The following is an 18,992-nucleotide window of genomic DNA, read 5'->3' as shown; positions in this document are numbered from 1 at the left end:
TCATGCCCCTGGCCAGGATGCCAGCAGGAGGTCCTGGGCACGAGGAGGGCAGAGGTGGGGTCGCCCATCTGGCCTACCATCTAAAATAGCTTGAGGTGCCCTGGTGGGGTCGAGGACTGGGTCTGGGATGGCAGTGACCTGCCTCCGCAGCTGTGTCCTCTGGAGGATGGAGGAGGAGGGTGGGCGGGGAAGCCCTGCTAGCTGACCCCGGCGTGGAGTGCGTGCTTGTGGTCCCAAGTGGTCAGGGCCTTGGCTCAGCCATGGTGACTGTGCTCTTGTTGACCACCAGCATCCCTGTGCCTGTGTCCTCGCTGTCAAGTGGACCCCCAGTGAGTGGAGGCTGCCCCCAGGTGTTCTGCCCCTGGAGTGGTCGCACCTGTCTCTGGGGCCCCCCTCCCTGGCCCCAGCTGTGCCTGGCTGACCCCCGGCTCCTCCACACACCAGATGAGAGCCAGGCTGCTGGGCTCCCACCACAGGGTTCCCTGCCCAGCCTGATAGCTCTGCCCCTGGACTCATGAGCTCCTCCTTCCCTCGGAGAGGGGACAGGGGGCTCACCACCCTGAGGAGGCGGTTCAGGCCCAGGGTTCCTCAAGGGAGTGGGACCCAGAGGCCAGAACTCTAGATCTGGAAGGCCTTGGAACCACAGAGCCACCATCTGTGTTTTACTGCTGGGGAAACCGCGGACAGAGCAAGCAGGGAGGGCTGCCCCAGGCCTCGGCCTCCTCTAGGGCTGTTCTGTTGGTCCTGTGACACCAGGGGGCAGAGGCCTCTCCCCCACACCTTCCGTCCTGATCACAGAGAGGTCAGCTCTGGCAAGGACTGAGCCAGCACCGGAGAGGCCCAGCAGGGTGCCCTTGGTGTCCGTGTCTGTATCTGACGTCTCTGGGGCTGGGTGGCAAACCCAGGGCCTCGTGCAGGCCGGGACCACGCCAATCGCCAGGTGGCCCTGTCTACCCTGAGCCCAGGGCCTTCCCACGGGGCTTCTCCTGGCCCGAGGGCCAGCTGGGCCCAGCTCACCCAAGGGCTCTCAGCCCAGGCCTCTGCCTTGCTGGGGAGCCGAGGGGAGGGGAACCAGCGAGGCCGCGAGTTCTCAGAGGCGCCTGCTGCCTGCTCAGGGAGGAGGGGTGAGCTCGGGACCGGGCATGGGGGGTGGGAGGGGGGACGGGGTGTGTCTCACCTGCCGTCCCCGTCTGTGGCGTGGCCTTCGCCTTGGGAGAACCTCTAGTGCCAAGCATCAGAGTGAAGAGGGCTGGAGAGCTGGTGCCGCTCCCAGTAGGACTTCTGGTGACGTCGGATGGGCTGTGGATGGGCAGCTCTGCCTGCAGGCGCCATCAGGGTGTCCCAGAGTCCTGGTACAGGCCAGGGGCCCCCCGCCACCTTCAGGAGGAGAGGAGGGGAGGGGGTCACGGCTGGACCAAGGAACTTGGTTGGACCTGCGTCTTGGGACCTGTGACTCCCTGCCCCCACACCTCCTCCACCGCCTCTTCCTGCAGAGTGGCTGTAGGGGAGAGCTGAGAGCCCAGGCTGAGGGCTTCTGTCCTGGGAGGGTGGAGGTGGCACATGGGCAGCCTGGGCTTGTGTCTGTGGGCAGTTCTTCTGCAGAGGCTCCTTCCTGCCCGCCACCTCCTATGTGCAGGTATGGCACCGTCCTTGGCTGTTGGAGCCTGCGTCCTCTCAGGGTCCCTTGGACAGGACTTAAAATTGTCCATCTCAGTGTTCTCTCCCTATTTGAGTCTGGCCCTGAGAAGCCTCAGGTGTCCCTAGGCCCATTGGCTGGAGGCCAGAGCCGCTGCCACCCTGTCTCCCGGCCCACCTCCCTGCCTGCATGGTGGGGCTGCTTTAGCATTGGCCGCTGTCCCTATCTGCCCCTGGTTTGGTGTTGGTGGGGGCGGCCACACCCCGAAGCACATCCCACCTCTCGGACCCTCAGTGCCTCGTCCCAATGGTGACGGCGCTTAAGAATCAGGCTCAGGTTGTATCCGTCTCCCTTGTAAATCCCTTTGGTTTCAAAAGAGCTCTGGCTGGGGACGTCCCACCACAGGTGGAAGCACTGGTCTGCAGTCCAGTGACGGGTGTGCTTTCCTGGAAACAGCCACAGTGCGGGACCCTGACGGCCATCCCTGGGCCTGGTTGGCGGGGCGGGCGGGGGGCTGGTGCCTGTAAGGCTGCTGTTCCCTGTGTGGACCCTCCATGCCGAGCCCCAAGGACCAGGGAACGCTGGCCGCTCCCACACCCCTCCTGAGGGTGGAGAGGTGTTTGCAGCAACCTGGCACCTTCTGGATTGCACCAGGCTCGGGGCAGGTGGCCACAGTGTCTGAGTCTGGCACACCGTGCGCGGAGGTGGAGACAGCCACCTCCGGCAGAGCGTGTGCCATTGCTGAGAACGGCAGCTGCGTGGCAGTTACTCGGAGCAGGCTCAAGCCGAGGGCAAGGTGGGGCCCTGGGGAGTCGCTGTGGTGGCCCGTGTTGGAAGGCTCCTGTGACACCTGGCCCTAGCCAAAGCCCTGCGGACACTCCTCAGGGTCTGGCTACCACTCGCAGCGTGGGCACTGGTGATGCCTTTGGTTTCCCAACCTGGTGCCCAGCCTGGCTGGTGCATGGCTCAGGACTCCAGCCCCTCTGGAGGGCCAGGGGGTGAGGCGCGTGCTCTGGTCTCAGGCTCAGCTGTAGCCTGCTGTGGTTAGACGCAGCAGGGGCCATGGCACAGCGGGACGGGGGATGGCCCGGGCCCCTTGACTCTCCCCAAACTAGCCAGTGAGCTCGGCCCCCGTCCAGTCAGCCGAGATGCTTTGAGGGCTGTGGAGGGTGGGCAGGGACATTCTCTGGCCTGTGGTGCTCTCCAGTCTTGTTGGAGCCCCTGCTGGCCCACTGGGCTTCTGGTCAGTGGGCCTGGGCCATTACTAGCCCACACCCGGTGATGCTGAGGATGTTGGCACAGCTGTGGGATACTAGCAAAGTGGTGACCCCCAAGAGAGGTCTGGATCTCCTAACCCCAGTACCATGCCCGTGACCTTACTCGGGAATGGGGTCTTTGTAATTGTGTGTCTGGAGATGCGGTGGGCCTGGGTTAGGGTGGACTGTGCATAGAGTGACTGGTGTCCTTGGAGGAGGAGAGGGCAGAGGAGGTGTGTGCAGATGGAGGCAGGAGGACCCTCCCCGCGGGCCTGCGCTGTGGTTCTCTGCGTTGGCCTCCAGAGCTGAGGTGAGCAGCTGCCTGTCCTGGGCCAGCTGTGTGGGGTGGCTTCTCGGGGCAGCTCTGAGCCCTGAGCGCAGCCCTGGGGGACCAGGACTCGGATGGCAGGTGCTGGGGCAGTGCTGAGGGACAGCAGTCAAGACAGCCATCTGAACGTTTCTGTTTCCTGCTGTTTTCTTGAAGTGACCCAGGGAAACTTCTGGAACACCCCTGGCCTAAGCAGCCTGGGTCCAGGGGGAGCTCTTGAGGGCTGGCGGAGGGGTATCTTGGTCTTTTCAAAAAGGTACCCACAAAGGCTGCCTGGGTCTGGTCAGTGATGCCCGCTGGGCAGAGGGGTGCCCTTCAGTGACTTAGGGGGCTGTGTCATTGGGAAGTGTCATTGGGCACGTGGCTGGTTGGTGCTGACAGCTGCTCCCAGGGAGGCGCTGTTGGAGGGGGTCTGCATTTCCAGTGAGCCCCGCAGCTGCTGGATGTCGCAGTCAGCCACAGCAGTCTAAGGTAGGACCCCGGCAGGGCTGTGAGCCCCTCTGTCCCCCAGCACTGCCCCCCGCAGCCTGCACACGGGTCTGGGTTCTGACGTCAGCTGTCTCAAAAGCCAGGTCATACCCCTTGAGGTTGCTGAGCACCCCCTAAGATGAGGTGTGCTGGCAGCACCTGCATGCAGACACAGTGACCAAGGGCAGGTGCTGCTGTCCAGCGGGTCCCAGTGGGGCCCGGGCAGGCCGGCATTGGCAGCACCCTCCAAACCCACAAGACGCCTGCAGAGCGGCTTGGGTGACGGCGAGTGCGGGCTCCTCGTGACATCCTGCTGCAGTGGGCCAGGTGCTCAGAGATGATTTGCATACAGGTGAGGGCCTAGGGACTCGGAGGCCCCGAGTCCAGGCAGGGTCAGGCAGGACAGACGCCTGGAGAGGTGCCGTGCAGGGCCCGCGCAGTGCCTGGACAGGCCAGCAGGGGGCAGCCGAGCTCCAGTGGCAGGCGCTGGGACAGGCCAGGCCCTGCTTCCTCCCTCTGACCAGGGCAGGGTGTCCTCCGAGGGGCCTTCTTGGGCCCCGCACCTGGGCAGCAGTGCCCTCTGCGGCTCCACCTTTCCTCTCCTGTGCTCACTTCTCTGGCCCCAGGGGCCCCAGGGGATCTGTGTGTGGCAGGGATGTGTCCCCACGGCTGGCAGGAGACCATGCCAACATTGTTGAATTCGGGGCTGCTGGTCTCTCTGTGGGGGGACAGGGTGTGACGAGGCGGCTGCGGGCTCCCCCACTGAACGCGCTGGACACGGGGGGGCAGGCAGTGCCAGGGCTGCTGGCTCAGGGACCCTTCTGGGTGGGCCTGGGGTGGCCCCTGGCCTGCCCTGCCTGCGAGCCACTGTGCAGGCACTCCGATCCTGTCCCCCTCTGGAGGGACCTGTGTTGGGAGTCTGGGTGCTCGGCAGCGGGTGGCACAGGCCTTGGGGATCTGCGGACTCCAGTTCCCTCCACCCTGTTTCCCCGGAAGCGTGGTCTCAGGTGGCTTCGCTAGCCGCCCCTTACCTGGCCCATGGCAGGCTTGTCAGGGCAAAGAAGAGGGTCCACATCCGGGACCCTGGCAGAGGGTGTCAGCCAGGGATCTCATTTTTGCAGCAGGGCCATAGTTCCTGGGGGAAAGCCTGGGGTCAGAGGCCATGCTGGACACTCCCCTTGAACAGGGAGGTGGCCGGGCAGTGGACTGAGGCTGGTGTGCAGGCTGCTCCGCCCGCTGCCTGACTTAGTCTTCCCGGGCTGTGCCGTGGTCTGGAGGGCAGACTCTCTGTTTTCCATGGTCGAGTCCGAGGGCTGTGCCCTGGGTCCTGCTGGGCGTGTAGTAGGTGCTCAGAAAGCTTCTGTGGACGGATGGACACAGGAGCAGTGGCCACCTGTGCCAGCGTGCTGCTGACCTGCTGGGTGGGTGAGGACCCAGGTGCCCTTCTTTTGCTGGCACCCACTGTGGGGCGTGAGGCTGCAGGTGGCCCTGGCAGCCATTTGTGCCCTGTGACACGGACGAGGAGGTTAGCCAGGGGCCTGTGCATGCTGCGGGGAAAAGGTCAAGTGAGCCCCTGGGCCACGCGAGCACTGGAGGGCCCCGGGACCCTTAACTCAGACTGGCCGTCGCGGGGCCCTCTGTAGTGTGCTGTGGCTGTCTCTCCGAAGAGAGTGCAGCTCGGAGTGTTCTGGACACCGCCAGCATTGACACCCGTCTCTCTGCACCTGGGCTGGTGGCCTTGTGTCAGCCACTCACGGACAGAAGAATGGCATTGATGTTGGGGACTGTCCCCAGTGAGGACGGGGAACAAGGGAAGTTGTCATGGGGTGTCTGCGAATGGTGGTGGCACTGTGACTATGGTGGCTTGAGGGACCACTCACACTCAGGTGGGCTGAGCATGTTAGACTCTGAACGGGTCAGGAAGTGGTAGGGTTAGGAGGAAGTGTGGGGCCTGCACACTAGTTAGGACCACTCTGGTGCTCAGGGGGCAGGGGGCCGTGGTGACCAGGGCTGAGCTGCAGGGACACAGCCTGAGCCCCTTGGCTCGTGGTGGACAGTAGAGAAGTCGCTGGCTCTTGCAGGCTGGAGGCCAGGGTCATGGCCTGTGGAGTGCCCCCGGGAGGCAGTCTTAGCTGGGTCAGATGCCTTTGGCATTTTTATGAGATGCCAGGAATGTTTGGGGTGCTTGGGGCCGATGGTCCTGCGTTCCACCTGGTGAGTTGTTTTGCCACATACCTGAACAGCAGTGACTGCGCGTGACGGCGGGCGTGTGGGGCAGTGATCTCTGCTCCAGCCAGCAGCAGTGGCCAGCAGCGGGGAACCCCAGGCTTGATGTGGAAAGTGGGGGAATTGAAACTGGCAGAGGGCAGGGGGGCTCTGCCCAGCTGGTGTGGGCAGGAAGTGCTCCTTCCAGCCTCCGGGGCTGGGCACCCTGGCAGAGTGCTGGCTCCGCCTGGCTTTTCCTAGAAGAGAATTCACCTCACCCCCAACCGGTCAGCACATGCCAGGCCCAGCGTGCAGCGGGCGGGTGGGGGCTGACCCCACGCCCTTCTTCAGGCGCAGGGTGCCGGGTGCCCGGCTGGTCTCCTGGGGCTCCTGCAGGCTGGTGGCCTCAGCTGTGGTAGCATGTCCTCTCATGGTTTCAGAGGCCAGAGGCGCAAGGTCAGGCTGTGGGAGTGCCCCCCTCCGAAGGCGCTGGGAGGACCCTGCCTGGTCCCCCAGCTTCTGTGGCTCCCGTGTCCTCCGCCCTCCTTGGCTTGTGCCTGCACCTTTGCAGGCTCTGCTTCTGGTACCGTCGGGCCACCTCCCCCGGGTGTCTGGGCCCACATCTCCCTCCTCCTAGGAGGACGCCAGGTATGTTGGGTTCAGGGCTACCCTCCTCCAGGTGGCCTCTGCTGAGTCCAGCGTGTTTCCAGATCTGGACGTGACTCTGGGGGACGTTCACTGGCTGGCAGCGTGTCTCCCTGTTCACACGTGGGACACTTTCCCCAGCATTCCTTGGAATGGCTGAGTGTCCAGCGGGGAGGTGGACAGGTAAGGAGGGAGGAATCAAGGGCAGGGTGACCACCTGCTGCTTGGTGGCTGTCTGGCCTTGGGCCAGTGACTCTGCCCCGACCCTGTTTCCAGGCTGGTTCCTGAAGCAGAGGGGCCGCGGCAGCGGTCGAGCAGGGCTGAGGGCTGTGCTGGAGGTGGCCACGTGCTCTGCCTGCTGCCTGCACAGGCTTCTGCCCCTCGGGGGCCGCACCCATAGGCCTGGGATGGGGCAGTCCCTCCCTCGCTGACCCATGGTGAGGACAGAGGAGAATAGGGCACAGTGTCCTCCCAGGATCCTGCAGAGATCAGTGTGGGCTCTGGATCTCGGCCACTCAGATGGTCAGGGGCCCTTGTGGATCCCGCTCCTTCCTTGGGAACTGGGGGTCCTGTGGGCAGCGTCAGTGGCCAGTGCGTTGGGGTAATCAGCCACACTGTGGAGCCAGGACCTGGCCTCTGCGGCCTCTTGCATGGAGCTGGCCTGAGTGGCAGATGCAGGGCCTCCTGCTTAGCAGTGTCCTGGAGCCCTTCTCTGACAATGGCCAGCAGGACCCCAGGCCTGGCAGCCTCTGTGTCCCAGGAGCTGACACCAGTTTGTCTGTGGTGAGGAGACAGCCCTGAGCCAGCGTGACCCCAGGCGGACGATGCCCTCGCCACACCAGTGCAGGCCCGCCTTGCCCTGCGCCCGCCCACCTGTGGTGGCGAGAGAAGCTCCCGTCACTTTCACAGGACCCCTGTGCTACTGTACACCTAGGCAGGGACCTGTGAGTCCCCTCGCTGTCCACTTCCCTGAATGGGCCTGGACAAGAAGCACAGTGTCTTCAGGGAGCCCTGTTTCCAGCCTGCTGTGGTTGGGGTTTCAGTGGATGGGCGGTCGCCCTGTGGTCAGCCCCAAACCCGTCTCTCCATCTGGGTACGACAGCTCTGGCCTTGCCCAGCCTGGTGCCCGCACTTATTCACCTGGCACAGAGAGGCAGCCAGTTCCAAGAAAGGGACTTTTGATCCTTGGAGGCGGCTGCTTTTGCCAAAAGCCCCCGACGTCTCCGCCTGGCCCCGGCCCAAGCCTGCTTCTCAGGGCAGCTCCTCCGCCTGAGGCTGTTGGGAGACACCTTTGAAAAATGGCCCTTGCTCTGGCTGGAGGGTGGCCGACTCAGTCCAGCCTGGCTCCTCCTTGGCTACCAGCCTGGGCCCAGGACGCAGAGCCATATGGCAGGTTCAGAAACCAAGCCAGGGCCCAAATTCCTGCGTGGTGGCCCCGGAGCCCCTGCTCTGCCTGACCCGCAGCTGCCTCAGCCTCCCCGAGCTTGGGGTCAGGTGGTGGGGTGGCCTGCATGCCCAGCTGGCCTGCACGCTGCCGCCAGCTCCGAGACCTAGGATGCGCCAGGGAGTCTTGTCCTGCCGCCCTCTTGGGTTGTGACGTTCCACGGGGCTGCCTCTGCTCCGAGCCGGACGGCCCTGGTCCCTCCCCCTCCTGTCCTGTCCAGCCATGCTGACAGTCTTAATGAGCCCATCCTGAGCACTTCCTTGTGGACCCGTCTTGAGGAAGTGCTTGTGCACGGAGCACTTTCCCACAGCCAGGAGACAATGTGCTGTCCCTTGCCAAGAATCACATTTGCCATCCTTCGCGTCCTGATGCTGGAGGTGAGCCTGGAGCCCGGCCAGGCCAGCCTGCCAAGCGCCCTCCATTGATCACTATCAGGATGCGTTTGATTAATATCTGCCCTGGATGGAGGCCGGCGCTTGGCCAGGCCCTGGTTCCCCGCTGCTGAGGGGCTCTGCGTGCCGGGTCTGGGTGGCGGCTGGTGGCGGCTGTGAGGCTGGTGCACGGGCCTCAGGCAGGTGGCCTGAGTGACAGTGCTGTGCTTGGCTGTGGCCGTGTGAACCTGCTCTCGGCTCGGCTGCCCAGCCTGGCTCTGTGTTTCCAGTTTACCCAGGTCTGTGAAGCAAAACCCAGCTGTCCAGTCCTGGAGTGCGGCTGGCCCTGCCTCCCAGGCTGGGTGGGAAAGGGCCTCTGGGCGATTCTCTGAGCCTGTGGTCAGGGGACAGGAGCCCCTTCGAGCCTCCTGCCTTCTACAGACTGCCCCGGAGGGGACAGGCCAGGGGCTTCCACGGTCCAGTCCTCACCTGTCCAGTGGTTGGGTCAGGGGACAGCAGCAGTGTCCAGCTCCATGGGGGCTGGCCACAGAAGGCCAGATGGGGACAGCAAATGGCAGCTGGAGGCTTTTGGGGACCTCAATTTCTGGGAAGGAGAAAGAGGATCTCAGCTGTGAATGACGGCAGAGGGGACTGTGGGAGAGGGGCAGCTGTGTGGCCTGGGCGGGTGGCTGCCGTGTCCTGTCCGTGTCCGAGAGGCCCCTTGGCGGCGGAGTCCTGAGTCCTGAGCAGGGGTGAGCAGCCCGGGCTGCTCCCTTGCTGGAGAAGCTGGTGACCCCTGGCCGAGGCCGTCCAGTGAGCACGTTTCCCAAGCGGCCGAGGCTCTGGTCTCTCAGGAGTTGGGGTCTTTGACGCGGGAAGGGCCTGAGGGGCCTAGTGAGGCCCCTGGGGGGCCGGGCCGAGCTCTGCCGTGGCAGGGGTGGCTGGGTCCCCCTGCTGGGAGGGGAACTGGTGGCTCCCACACCCAGCGCTCCCCAGGGCGCGTCCAGGCTGGGTGCTGAGAACCCTGAGGACGGCCCTGGCCAGGTGCTGCCTGCCTCTCCTCTGAGCAGCGGTCGCTGAGATCTGCTTGGACCTGGCCGTGAACTTGGCAGCAGCCCACGTCTGTGGGAGGGGGCTCCTCGGCTACCGGAGGGTCCCCAGCTGCGCCCACCCCCACCCGCCCTCTTACCTGTGCTGGCCTCCCAGCCTGGCGCCCTCCCCGCCCCCTGCCAGCCTGAGATGCCGCGGCCCTCTGTGGACGTGCCCACGTCTTGGCCCCACCTCTCCACCTGTCCCCACGGCCCCACCACCTCTGGGGACCTTGTCCCTCCCCAGTGTGAAGCCAGCCCTGGCGGGGCCTGCAGGAACAGCCCCGCCCACCACCCAGGCACACCCGGGTCACAGCTCCTGCCTGTCACTGTCCTGTTCCATGCCTCTTGGGCTCAGGGCATTTGTCATGTGCTAAAAACACGTGGAAGTCCTGACCCCCGGGACTGGTGGGCATGGCTCAGGGGTCTTTGTAGGTATGATACAGGTGGGGGCGGTGGTTGAATATGGCTTGTCCTCTCCCCCAACTCATGTTGGGATCAAGGCCCTGTTGTGGGGCTTCAGAGGGCAAGGCCTTGGGGAGGAGACCAGGACGAGCTGAGGTCACCAGGATGGACCCATGAGAACACCACCAGAGGAGGTGTCTTGCCCATCTACCAGAACTGTGAGCCCAAATAAACCTCTTTACTCTATAACTCACTCAGTCTGTGGTATTTTGTTATTGGCAAACAGGAAGTGGATGAATACAAAGTGACTTTGGGGTGAGGTCATCCTGCATGATCCTGTGGGCCTAGCATCAAGTGTCTTGTGAGGGCCAGAAGAGGAAGAGGCCACAGAAGACACAGGCAGAGACTGCAGTGACGAGGCCAGGGAACATGGGGGCCCCAGAACCTGGAGGAAGTGGGAGGGCTCCTCCCGAGGATCCTGGAGGGACCCACAGCCCCTTTTGGGCTCCCGTGCCCAGACTGTGAGCAGAGGTCTACCTTTAGGCCACTCAGTTTGGCCCGTTGGTCACAGGAGACCCGTCCGCCTTCCTTGATCCTGAGGGATCATCCAGGTCTTAACTGAGACCCAAGAGGAGCCCCTGGTGCCCATCAGACCCGCTCCGCCTCTCTGGGCAGACGTCCAAGCCACTGTGTGCACGTAGTGACCCTGCCCTGTCACTGTGCGGTAGTTATTGATGGTTTGTTGATTGATCAGTTACACATTTACGGCCCACTGTGGAGGACGGGGGCAGACCCTTTCAATCAGCCTGGGGCTCGGCTGTCACCAGGCTCTGCTGATTGATGCCAGCTCTAGTCACGTGCAGTAGGTTGAATGAGTGAAGGGGCTCGTCACCCTCCTGTCATCCCCCCGGTCACCATTTACCTATGGCTCTGGGGGCCCAGGGGCTGGGATACGGCCGTCCCGGGGAGCGGTGAGAGCAGGGTCTCCAGTGGGACCTGTGGGTGTGGCTGTGGCACGGATGGGGCAGTGGAAGCTGATCACAGACCTGGGGACAGTCGACGCAGGCTGCGTGAGCCTCTGCCATGTGCTGCGGGAGGTGGGAGCCGACAGAGTGGAGCAGGGAGCGTTTTCAAGGCTCACCCCGGTGGCTGGACACTGGCTCTTGTGGTGGACAGTAGGGCAGTGAGTACCCCAGACGCCTCCAGGATGGCTCCGAGTCTGCGGGTGTGCTGGGAGGGGAGAGCAGGCCAGGTCGTCTGCAGGCCCTGCCGTGTCCGAGGGCACCTGAGCCTTCTTCCCTGGACGGCTGCCCCTTCTGGGCCTCAGGTGAACCTGTCCACCTGGCAGAGCTGCGCTGAGCTCCCTGCGCCGGGCACTGCCCTTGTGACCTGCCCACTCTCCACGAGGCGCCTTTCTGCAGATGTGCAGACTGAGGCTCAGCAAGGGGCCTTGGTGAGAAGAGGCTGTGGGCTTGGGCTCAGGCCGAGGGGTCTAAGGACAGGGCTGTCAATTGTCCTGCACACACGTCCCTCACACTCAGGGGTCGGGGCCTGGCGGAGAGAGCATGGGTCATTCAGCCTGTCTCTGGAGCGGGCACGAGCTGGGGGGGCAGTCTGGGTTCGGGACGTGGAGGGGCAGCGCTCTAGGAAGGGACAGTGTGAGCCGTGCCCAGAGAAGGAAGGACAGGAGGCCAGGGAGTCGGCCTGCAGGGTCCCCCGTCTCCAAGGCTCGGCAGGAGGCGGCCCCCTGCTGCCCAGGCAGGTCCTTGCTCCACTCCAGGGAGGGACACGGGAAATGCAGGTCATTCCCCCAGGACGGGTGGCTCCACCCCCCTGTCCAGCCACCGGTCAATCTCCATCCATCCGTCCACCCACCCATCCACTTGTCCATCTGTCCACTGTCCATCCATCTGTCCATCCAGACTCCTTCCCCTTTCCTCCTTGTGGTCTTCGGGTCCTGGTGGTCAGCACCTGGTCGACTGGTTCCTGCTCTCGGGCGCTCGGACACGGAACAACCCAGCGCACAGACAGTTTTGCCACCAGAGTTGTGAGGGGTGCAGGGGACAGTGAATCTCTCCCGGAGGGTGGCCCATCTGTCCTCGCCTCCCCTGCTGGGCGGGCCTCCCTGACCAGGGCACCACTAAGCCAGATGGACGGAGGAGTCTGTTACCTGGCGGAGAAAGGGAGCAGGTGGCGGTGGGGACAGAGTAGCCAAGCCCGTGGAGGGGGAGGGTCCCGGGGAGGTGGGGGCAGAAGGAGCCCTGGGTGTGGCTGTGGGGACACCAGGGCCGGGTCACCACTGGGGCTGGGAGCAGGCGGTGCTGACACACTTGGGCGCCCGAGGGCCGCGGTTCTGTCCTGCAGTCCTTGTTTTCCTGAAGGGTCTCTCAGGAAGCGGAGCTCAAGGTCAAGATGGGCCCTGCCGGCTTTTGACGCCCAAGCGGTTCGCCTTGGCCGGGTCAGCTGAGGGAGCACGTGGCTGACCCGGGCTGGGCGCGAGCTCCCGCGGGCAGGCAGGTTCCCAGCGCCCTCCGACTGCCCTGCGCTCTCCGCGGACCTTTGGAACATTCCTCAGCTCTTGCTGAACGTTTCTGGAATGGGCCTAGAAACCGGCAGAAGTCAGCAGCGCTGGCAGAGGTGGCCCAGGCTGGCGGTGACCATCCTGTGCCCGCCTTTCCTTCCAGTGGCAAAGGCACACTTTAAAACTGCAGGCCTCGTCCCCAAACCTGCAGCTTGGGAAAGAGTGTGTCCCCTCACAATACCACCAGGGCATTGTGGGAAGTGGAGACCACCCTGCTTGGGGTCCCCTCGGCCGCGGGCTGCACAAGGTCACGGGAAGGGGAGCCCGGGGAGCTCGGTGCCCTGGTGGTCTGGTCTGGGCAGACGCCGGGCGCACTTTATAGCCCTGTGATCTCCGGGTCTCTTGGGTGGGGGTGGCCAGTTGATCATTAACTGCTCCGTGTGGCATTCCAAATCCCGATCCTCGAGAGCTCAGCGCAGCCTGCCGAGTCCCCTGACCTGTGGGCCACGCTGGGCGGCCAGCCTCCCGCAGTGGGCGGGGCAGATTCCCCTGGTGCCAGGTCCTTGGTCCTGCAGGGGGCCCTGCAGCAATGACTCATAAATGCCAAGTGTCCTTTGGGAAGTCTGGCCTGCCCGTGAGACCTCCAGTCCAGCTGTCCCCCAGAGCTGGTGACGTCCACCCCGAGAAGGCATAGGGGCCCCCTTCCTCCTCCCCACTTTGATTCTCCCAGCGGTGACGTAGGGACGCCCTGTGCCCCTGACAGCGGGGCCCAGGTGCCCTCTTCTCACGCTGGGCGCTGGCTGGCCTGGGCCCGGCTCCGTCCTCATCGCACACTGGCGTCTCTGACGTTTCTGTCCCCGAGGATCCCTGGCAGAGCGCAGCTCTTGAAGGGTTGACCATCTCCAAGGTAGCGGGTGGCGGCAGAGCCGGCCGCATGCCCTTGGGGTGGTTGTGCGCATGTGCACACTCGGAAGTCACTTCCTTGTTTTGAGCTCCCTGGACATGGCCTCCGGTCCCCTCTGTGTTCACGTGCTGTCCCTGTGCTGTCTCCTTGTCCCCACGCCTGGCCGAGCCAATGTGCCCAGCACAGATGCTGTCTCTTTGGGAAGTGCAGGTTCAGGTCCAGCTTTGCTACCTCTTGCTCTGTCCCCACGCTCCTGGGGGCTCTTAGGAGCTGCCCCTGGTGAAGCTGAGCCTCTCACAGTGGGGCCTTGTGGCCTGGGTGGGCAGCCCCTGGGCCCTGCTCCTCGGCCACCAGGTGACCCCAGTGAAATGTGCACCTTTGACTCATGACCCCCAGCTCGGGGGAGAAGCCTCCCAACCGGGAGAGGGGTCTCCGTACAGAGTTTGGGGAGCTGACCCGGATTGGCCGGAGTGCTGTTGCCCCTGGCCTGCCAGGCTGGCTCGGAGACAGTGCCCGAAGGCCCGTATCAAGGGCAGGCCTCGGGGTCCCTGAAGCAAGGCCACGCGGAGTCGGTGGGGCTGCCCGTGTGGCCTCGGCAGCCTCCCTCCAGGGTCGGACGCTGGGGGAGGGGCCACTGCCTCTTAAGGGAGGCTGAGGTCCAGAGCGGGCAGGCCACAGGCCCGCGGCCCCGGCTGGGGCAGAGGAGCGGTGTCCGGTCGGGCTGCCCGAGCTTGCCACGCCCGCGCCTGGAGCCCGCGTCAGGAGCCCGTGCCAGGATTGAGGTCGTGGTCTGACTCCGTCAGAGCTGGCCAGACAGCCCAGCCGGCCCCAAGCCCCTCTGGACGCCTGTCACTCTGGTGTCATCAGGTGGGGCCATGAGGATGGCAGTTCTCTAACTGGGTGCTCCAGGGGCCCCGGGGAGCACTCCTGTGTCCCAGGAGGGGGCTCAAGGTTGGCAGTGGGTGAGGTGACCTCCAGGACCCGGGCCTAAGCCCGGCCCCCGTGTCCTTCCCATGTGAGGGCTTTCAAGGGCCTGGGGAGGCGGGTGGGGGTCCTGCAGGCCATGACCTTCCCAGGACCCCTGGCAGTGGCCCGCAGCCGGGGTCCCGGGGAGAGTTGGGCAGGGGGAGGGCTTTCCCCTTCAAGGAATGAAAAGGGCAACACATTCCTCGGAATCAAAGGTGTGTCCAGGGGAGGGCGGGCGCCTTGGCCGGACGCCGCCCGCAGCCCGGGCACATGACGGCCCCTGAAGCTGCTGGCACCGACTCTGGCCGGGCATTTGCAGAGACCGTGGTGCCAGGAGGGGGTGGCCTTTCGCCAGCCTGGCTCCTCCGCCATGTGACGGCGCTGCCTTCCCCAGGAGGACCAGGCTGCAGCCCCCGGCCCGTGGCTGGCCTCTGCCCTTCCTGTGGCAGCCGGGCAGGGCGGCGCTGAGCGAGGGGCGCCCGCTGCCATTGCAGGCCTTAGGTCCCGCTGCTAGGCCTGGAAGGGCGTGTCAGTGTGCCAGGCTGCAGCCTGTCCAGCCCCGGGGCACGGTCACCCCCTCCACTCTGCAGGGCAGCCAAGGCCGGCAACATCCCCCAGCTCCTCTGCACCCTGAGAGCCAGACCCAGACCCCACTGACCCGGGCTTCCAGGGCCAGGCTGGCTGCTTAGCAGCAAGGGAAAGGCTGGCCCCAGTCCGGGGGAGCGTGAGCTTCCCGTGGCGGCTGCAACCGGCCACCGTAACAGCAGATGGCCACTCTCCCGTCCTGAAATCAGGGACCCACGATTGGGCATCTGCAGGGCCTCACGCCCTCCGCAGGCTCCAATGGAGGCTCCTTCCTGCCCTCCCACCTCCTGAGGCTCAGGTATCCCCTGCCCTGTGGCCACGTCACTGCAGTCTGCTTCTCCCGTGTGTCCTCTGATCCCGTACGAGGACACACGCTGTTGGGTTTCGAGCTCCCCAGGAGGATCTCGTCTCTAGGTTCCCAACTCGACCCCAGCTGTGAAGACCCTCTTTCCCAACACAGGCAGGCTGACAGGTTTGGGGGCAGTGTCAAGGCGTGATTCTGAAATCCCCAATAAAACTCGGGGTCTTTTTGAAGAAGAGACAAAGGACTTCTTCTGGCCAGGCCCGAGGGAGCAGAAAGCAGAGAGTCCTCCCGCCCAGGCGCTGAGCGCAGGTGGGGGGCCATTTAAAGAGAAGAACCACAAAGTGGGGGGCCGGAGGGGCAAGGACAGTCCTAAGACACATTTCACAAAGTGTCACCACGTCCTCGGAACTGGCACCTCCCGTGCCCACTCAGGAAGGAAGCTGGCCCCAGTGGGCACGTGGTCAGGGTGCAGGTGGGTGGGGGTCAGCTTCTAGGCGAGGCGGCTCTCACGGGAGGGGCCAGTTCGGGCAGGGTGAGCTGTGGGAGCAGGGTGGGCTCGCCCGACCTGACTTTCAGATGGGCCCATAACGTCAGGAGGTGGACGTTTCTTTGTGGGGCCACCGTCCAGCCCCCTGGAGGAGCTCCCAGACACTCAGTTTCCATTTTCTCCAGCAGTGACAGGGGATGCTCTGCGGGGGAAGCCCCTGCCCCCCCAGGCGGGTGGGCACTTGCCAGTTGGCCACAGCACCCTGCCCCTGCCTGGGACCCTGATCTGGTCTCCCCACCATTTCACAGAGGCAAACGGAGGTGGCTGGGGGTGGCTGTGAGGCCGGGAAGCCGAGCGCCCCCCACCTGCACCCCCACCAGCCTCCCTTTATCAGGACTCTTGTCACGTGGAAGTCCCCCGGGGTGTCCCCTGTCCCCGTCTCCCAGGGTGGCTGTGCTGCATGATCCAGAGAGGCTCGAGTCCCTGGGACGAGCCCCCGTGGGTGGTGTTTTCCTCGGAGGCTGAGCAGCTCTGGCTGGGCGTATCCCTGGTCAGCGTGGCCTTGAAGGCCAAGTGAAGGAATGTGAGATGCTGGGGACCCCGAGGCAGCGTCTGCCTCCCAAGTCACCCTGGAAGCTTCCAGAGCTCACGCTGTTCCATGTGCACCTACGAACGTTCAGGCCCGAGCTAGGAGAGGGGGCTCTGCCTCTGGCCCTCTGCATCCCTGAGGTCACCGGGAGCTGGTCAGGGCTCGGCATGGGCGAGGGCTGCCCTGTGGCGGGGACTGCAGAGGATGGGCGTGTGGGCACGCAGGGTGCAGGGGCCCGCCATCGGGGACAGTGCAGGTAGGGGCTGGGACCAGAGCCCAGCCCAAGACGGGTGCCTGGTGGACACCTGGTCGGGGCAGTCCATTTTACAGTCAGGCAGACCGAGGCGGCTCAGGGTGAGTGGCTGCTGGTCCCTGGAGGCCTAGTGTACCCGGTGGGGCAACCCCTGAGTAGGTGGACGATGAGCGGCTGTTCCACTGACCACCTGGGGGACGGGGTGAGGCCTCCGTGTGGCCTGAGCAGAGCCTCCCTCCTCACGTGACTCAGGTCACAGTAGCCAGGGAAGATCTTGGCACTGAGGTGTGGGAAGGCCACCTCTCTTCCACGGGGACTCTGGGTGGCAAGACTGGAGCAGGACCTGGCCTTCTGCTGGGGTGGGGGCTGTGCACGCCTGCCCTGACGTCACAGACCCTCAGGGGCTTGTGGCCCGGCTGATAGACACTTCTCAGCCTCCCCGTGGCTTTTCTGCCTAACACACAGCCCAGAGCTTTGTGGCTCAAAACAGCAAGGGAGGGTCCATCACCTTTTCTGGTTGGTGAGTTGGCTGACTGACGGATCCAGCCCGGCTGGATGGAGGATGTCTTTCCCCATGTCAGGGCCTCACCTTCAATAGTGAATGCTCCCTTATCCCAGGAAATTAGCCTGGGCTTGTTCATATGGTAGCAAAGCACCCCGGCTCCAAGTTGGCAGCTTAAATTCACAAAAGATTTTCAGACCTCTGCTTGCATCCTGTTTACTCTTGCCCCTTTGGACAAGCAAGTCACCAGACTCCTTGGATATGAACATAATGGCTGGAGCTCTCGCAGCTATTCTGGACTATGAGGATGAGAGTCACACACTAGGGCGGGGGGGGGGGGTGAATCAGTAAGTTAGAAGGAAAGTGGCAGCTTCCGACTTCTTGGAGCCATGATCACCTTTACCTAGACATATTTTACATGATGGGAGGGGTACACGGGGTCAGATCTCATTCTGATTGATCCATCTGACAATCTGGGTGATCTCTCCACATCCCCTGGTGGCATGGGGATGGGATTGGAGGAAGTGAAGAGGGTACTTAAGGGCCTGGAGGAGCTCACCAGGGCAGCTTGGGCAGGCCATCCAGGGAGCTAGGGCCAAGCTGGCCAGACTGGCTTCGCGGCCTGAGACCTGGAGGATGGCGGCCAGGTCTGGCCTCACCTGTCGAATGCCACAAGGGCCGTGGGCAGCAGCTTGTCCTGTCATGGATTGGGAGGCCGAGGGGCTAGGTCACTTGTGTAAGGTTGTGGGGACCCAGCAGCGGAGCAAAGATTCAACCCAAGCAAGACCTGGGCCCAAGACCGGGAGGGGCGTCGTGGGTGCCGAGGCCTCCACGCTAGAGCCACCAGCCGGCCCACCCCCGCGCCCAGGCCCGCTCACTCACCAGAGCCTCTGAAGCCCCCGCGTGCAGCGCCGACCCGAGTGTGGCTGGCAAGGCTGACTGTGGTTCTGGGGTCCCCATCCTCCAGGGATCAGAGACACATCTATCAGCGAAGCCCCAGAGCACCAGTCCCTTGGGGTGTGACCCAGCCCAGAGGCAGGGCGGGGAGACGGCGGCCCTGGAAGGCCTGGGGTCCCCTGGGGGGCGTGTCCTGTCCCGAGGGGAAGCCGTGCTGGCTGGGCTTCCCCACCCAACACAGCAGCCGAGCCACCTCCGTCAAGGGACACCTGTGGGATGGGACAGTGTCCTCCCGCTCCTGGGGCTGGCGTGAGGTGTGGCTGCCCCATGTCAGAGCGTCCCACAGGGCTGCTCCTCTGGGGGCCAGTGGGGACCCTGACCTTGGCTGGGGTGAGACGAGGGAGTGGCCCTGGGTGGCCCTTGTCCTTTTCCCAGGTCCCCCAACTCCTGGCTGGTGGGCAGGGCTGGGCAAGGCCGGGTGCACAGGCCTGGACGTCCAGGACCGGGGGCTGCAGGCCGGCTCCTCCCGAGGCCTCTCCGTGGCCGGCAGACGGCGTCTGCTCCCTGTGTCCTCTCACGGGCTTCTGTGTGTCCGTGTCCCGATCGCCTTTTCCCCTAAGGACGCAGATGGGTTAGGGCCACACTAAGTCCCCTTATGCCTTCCGGAAAGCCTTCGTCCCCAAGACCAGCCACTTCTGTGCCGAGGGTCCAGGGCTTCCACCTGTGGATTTCTGGGGTACAGTTTGTCGTGGTCCCTGGGAGGGAGGAGCCAGGAGGCAGAAAGGGGGACCCTGGTCAGCAAATGTGGCAGAAGGGCTCTCGGGGCTCTTGGGCGGTGGCGGGGCTGGCGGGCAGAACCGGGTAGGCGAAACCCCTTCTTTCCGGTATCGAGGACTGAACCCGGGGCGCCTAGCCCCGAGCCACCCCCAGCCCCTTTTTATACGTATTTGGAGTCAGGGTCTCGAGGAGCTGCTCAGGGCCTTGCTGTGTTGCTGAGGCTGGCCTGGAGCTCATGGTCCTCCTGCCCCGGCCTCCCGAGCTGCTGCGCTGGGCCAGAAGCTCCTCCGAAGGCCCCTGCTGCCCTCCACACGCGGTGGCAGTGGTCCCCGAGCCCCTGGTCCTCGGCAGGTCCTGGGTG

At 64.5% G+C, this 18,992-nt stretch overlaps 1 protein-coding gene across 2 annotated transcripts in view; it reads left to right on the top strand.

Moving 5' to 3' along the window:
• The first annotated feature begins 1,173 nt into the window (after positions 1-1,173).
• Positions 1,174-18,992, top strand: part of Smim38 (small integral membrane protein 38) — a 39,677-nt gene continuing 21,858 nt past the window's right edge. Inside the window, exon 1 of one of the 2 annotated variants that reach the window (XR_009226889.1) lies at positions 1,174-6,721. The gene's annotated coding sequence lies outside the window, so the exon portion shown is untranslated. Of the gene's footprint in view, positions 6,722-14,002; positions 14,139-18,992 lie in introns of those variants that run through there. The other variant, XR_009226888.1, reaches the window with a different exon arrangement.

Source organism: Marmota monax, unplaced genomic scaffold, assembly GCF_021218885.2.
Source record: "Marmota monax isolate L192 unplaced genomic scaffold, Marmota_monax_Labrador192_F-V1.1 WCK01_AAM20220418_F8-fsc00038, whole genome shotgun sequence".
In the NCBI taxonomy this organism is placed as follows: domain Eukaryota; kingdom Metazoa; phylum Chordata; class Mammalia; order Rodentia; family Sciuridae; genus Marmota; species Marmota monax.
The sequence above is the reverse complement of the archived record's forward strand: the minus strand, read 5'-3'. Positions and strand labels throughout refer to the sequence as shown.